This window comes from Pseudonaja textilis, chromosome 3, assembly GCF_049901715.1.
Source record: "Pseudonaja textilis isolate UNSWEBS1 chromosome 3, rPseTex1.2, whole genome shotgun sequence".
NCBI classification, from domain to species: Eukaryota; Metazoa; Chordata; class Lepidosauria; order Squamata; family Elapidae; genus Pseudonaja; species Pseudonaja textilis.
Window position 1 is genome coordinate 15,999,422 of NC_141992.1, and position 4,317 is coordinate 16,003,738.

A 4,317-nucleotide genomic window follows, 5' to 3' on the forward strand; every position below is an offset into this window, starting at 1 on the left:
GAGGGGAAAATTGCTGGGCCGTTGTTATGCAGGCATAGAAATGCAAAGTATTATCAGTTCTTGTTTAATAAAAGTTTCTGTGCCCAGTTTGGTTTAATTTAGCCGTTTTCTAAAATCCTTGGATGTCTGAGTAAAACCAGAACTACTATGTGAACATTCAGCCCATGTATAAAATCTGCAAAGACGTGTGTTACAGGCAGTCCTTGACATATAGCAATTCATTTACTGACCATTCAAAGTTACAACAGCACTGGAAAAAAAGTGACTTATGACCACTTTTCACCCTTACCACCACGATAGCATCCCCAGAGTCATGTGATCAAAATTCAGATTCTTGGCCACTATGGTTCGTACTTACAACCGTCGACTGCATCCCCAGTTGATGTTATCCCCTTTTGTGACCTCCCAACAAGCAAAGTCAATGGGGAAGCTGGATCCCCTTAACGACCGTATTATTAACTTAACAGCCGCAGCGATTCACTAAACATCTGTGGCAAGAAAGATGGTAAAATGGGGGCAAAACTAACTTAACAACAGTTTCTACTTAGCAACAGAAATGTTGGGCTTTATTGTGGCCATAAGTTGAGGACTACCTATATTGCAAACATAGACCCCCATAGGCATCAGATTGACAAAACATATGACGTCAGGATACAAGCTTGCCTTTGTAATTGCATCACAATATCCGGGGGTGGGATTCAACTGGTGTAACAATCGGTTTGGTGAGTGTGCACGCAGCATTTTCAACTCACCTTTTGCTGCAAGCCCTGCATGTAAAACAGCTGACATGCGGCGATCTGCTGTGGCATCCAAAGCAGCTGAGCTGGAAAACCCGGAAATAAAACACAGGCTGGAGCCCGGGCAGGTGGGCCCAACAGCTGATCTTCGGAGCTACCAGTTTGTCTGAACCAGGCCGAACCGGTAGAATCCCACCCCTGACAATATCATGTGTATGTAGTAAGGGTTGGGGTCCAACAAGGCATCTCTCAAGAGTGGACATCAACCCTTTCCTGTCATTGCTCCCAAAGGGCTGGCTCCATGTTGAAATATGTGAGAGAGGGACAAAAAAATTCTCTCTTCAGATTTTTCAATGTCTACTTTCACTTCAGCCTCAAAAAGCCCTAGAAACTATAGTCTATCCCTCTTAGTTCCTTCATTATTTCAGTGTCTTCTTTGTACCTTTTCTAGCTCAATGAGATGTTGCTACCTGGTGTCCTTGGAATCTAATTCTATCTAAACCCTTTTTAAAATGGGAAGGGGTCCTGGGAGAAAAAGGTTGAAGAAACCCTGGCTTGGGGGAATAACAGTTATGGGGCAATTGAGGAACTTAGAAGAAAGTGAGAAATCAGAACAAGCTATAATTTGGAGAAATCATGCAAGAAACATCTGGCTGGCCTTTGGGCTAGGAAGCTAAGCAGGCTTAATTGCTCCTTCAGGGGGAAACAGAATAACAGAGTTGGAAGGGACCTTGGAGGTCTTCTAGACCAACACCCTGTTCAGGCAGGAGATTCTCTATCATTCTGGACAAATCCAATCTCTTCTTGAAAACCTCCAGTGTTGGAGCTGAGCTTCTTAAGGCAAGCCGTTCCACAGGTTTATTGTTCTCATTTTCAGAAAATTTCTAATCATCCTCATAAATTATATGTTATATTTATTATACATAAATTCCATATATTAATCAGCTGGAAGAAAATAATTTACCTCCAAAAGATAATCAGTTATGGACGTAAGAACTTCCATAAAAGTTACTCTATCTGGATGTTATACTGGTGACTAGGAAATGGATGCACAAAAAAAGTGGTAAACCAATCGATGCACTGTATGTAAATTTATGAAGAAGGATCTTTTTATGTTTTTTGTGGTATGTTTATGTTTATTTTGTTATGTATGTTTATGTTTATTTTGTTATTAAAAAATAAAAAAAAAATATTTTTTTTAAAAAAAGTTACTCTATCTGGATGTGATGTCCATTATGAATATTTACCTCAAGATGGCGATAGAATTTCATGTGTATTAGATAACAAGCTTTAAGAATTTTGCTCTTTTCAGGAAGAAGTAATGTTTGCAGAACCAAAGGATCTTAATGGCCATCCAAAAGTGAACAGATGGAATGACCCTCAGCTTTTGTTAGCTGAGTTGGGGTGGAATTGATAGACATCTGATTGCATGGCCAAGTGAGGTGGAAATCCCAAACACCGAAGCCAAAGAAAATGACAGGTATAAAGAGGTTTAGGTACTGATATTTATTACCTATTAAACTTGCACTCCCCAAAAAATCACCCCATATCTTGCACAGATGAGCTGAATAACAAATACATTCATTCAAGGGGTAGTTTTGCTCCTTCGTGAACTATAATTCATACTCCGGTGCATTTTGAGTGTAATTATTTAATTCAAGGATGGTCATGCTGAGGTTAGCCACCGAAACTAATTTCACATTAGGCTAAGTTAGTTTTAACTGTGGTTTATTATATGAACCATAAAGATTGCTTTCATTCAACATGTTGAAGCCATAATCAACACACAATATGGTTAACTAGTTAGTTATCAGAGTTAGAAGGACTTTGGATATCTATCAGACCCCCTGATCAAGCAGGAAACCTTATATTGGGTGTCAAACTCGATTTCATTGAGGACCGCATCAGGGTTGTGTTTGACCTCAGGGTCAGGGTGGACATGGTCAGCTGACATCACTCGTGTCGGAGGCTCCTGTGGTGGCCTGTGCACTCTGCCAGTGAAAACGGAATCCCAATCTCCTTTTTCGGCTGGGACAGCCTCTTGCAACCCTCTGCTAGTGAAAACGGAACTCACGTGGCCCTCCCGAGCTCCGTTTTCACTGATAGAGGCACTGCGGTGGGATTCTGTGGGCAGGTCTTGTGGGCGTGATATGGCTTGGTGGGTATGGCAGGGAAAGGATACTGCAAAATCCCATTTCCTCCCCACCCCACTAACCTTTCCAGCTCCGTTCTCCTGTGCAGGGCAACAAAAGAAAACCCAGTCAATCATCTGGGACTTGGGAGGCAAAGAATAGACGGAGACGGGGCCAGTCAAAGGTGGTGTTTGCCGGTTCTCCAAACCACTCAAAATTTCTGCTACCAGTTTTCCAGAACTGGTCAGAACCTGCTGAATACCACCTCTGGGGCTGGTCCTTCATTGTTTCCAGGGTGGTCCCACTGGCCACATCTAAGCACCCTGAGGGCCGTATCTGGCCTGTGGGCCTTGAGTTTGACACCCCAGCCCTATTAGACAAATGTTGTTCAATCTCTTTTAAAACCTCCAGTGTTGGAGCACCCACCAACTTTTGGAGGCAGACAGGTAGCACAGTTCTAAATGTTACAGGTCAATGGATTTCTAGATCTCCCTGCTGTCAACCACTTCATCTGACCATTACTAAACTTGAGCGCCTGGGGAAATGTTTGTTGGAATTGTGTAGGGTCAGCCCAAAAGTTGCATTTTGTGCATCTGCAAAGAAGATGGAAGACTAGCTGTTCTCATTCACGGACCACTTGGAAAACTGGTGACAGGAAATGCTGGTATGATAAATGAGCCCCACGCTGGGGTGAAATCTGGGGGGGGCGGGCTCAGCATGCACTTGAGACCCCCACCCTACGCCTTAAGCCATCATGGAACCCGTCGAGTTCACATGGAATTCAAGAGTTCTTGGAACCCAGTTTGGAAAAAAAATGAGCATTTTTTCTTTGTTCTATTTGATTCAAGTCAAGTGTTTAATGTATTTCAGTCTGTTTAGGAATGTATACAAAAGAGAGAGCAAACTTTCCTTTGTAATTCACATCAGTAAAGAATACCTTTTCTAAAGCTAAGGAGAGAATGTTAAGCCACACCAGACTTTATGTACAACCCTCTTAGGATCAGCTCTCAAGAGTCTTCCAAAAGATGTTAGTGCCATTTTTAATGTGGCAAAATGACTTCATTATTAAATACAGGACAGGAGAATCGCTACTACATTAAATTTTGATTATGTATGCAAATGAAAGGTAAAACAATTTAATTTTTGTTTTACTTCAGTCAAAGGTCAACTGTGTCTTTCAGCCTAGAAAAAGTTGCAGATCCCTTCTTTGGAAGATACTATCCAGAGTTTACACCCTGCTTGATTAATTGGTTTTCTGGATTTGACATTTTATCCAGGGAGATTCCATTCTATTGCATTCTAAGCACGAAAGGGTAAAAATCAAAAGCTGTTTACAATGGAGAGAATTGCCTTGGTTGGGGTGTGAACAAATGTTTTTGCATTGTTCAGAATGTAAATCTAAATGTTGACTTACGATAATAGTAATAAGGGCAGCCTCTGTTCCATAA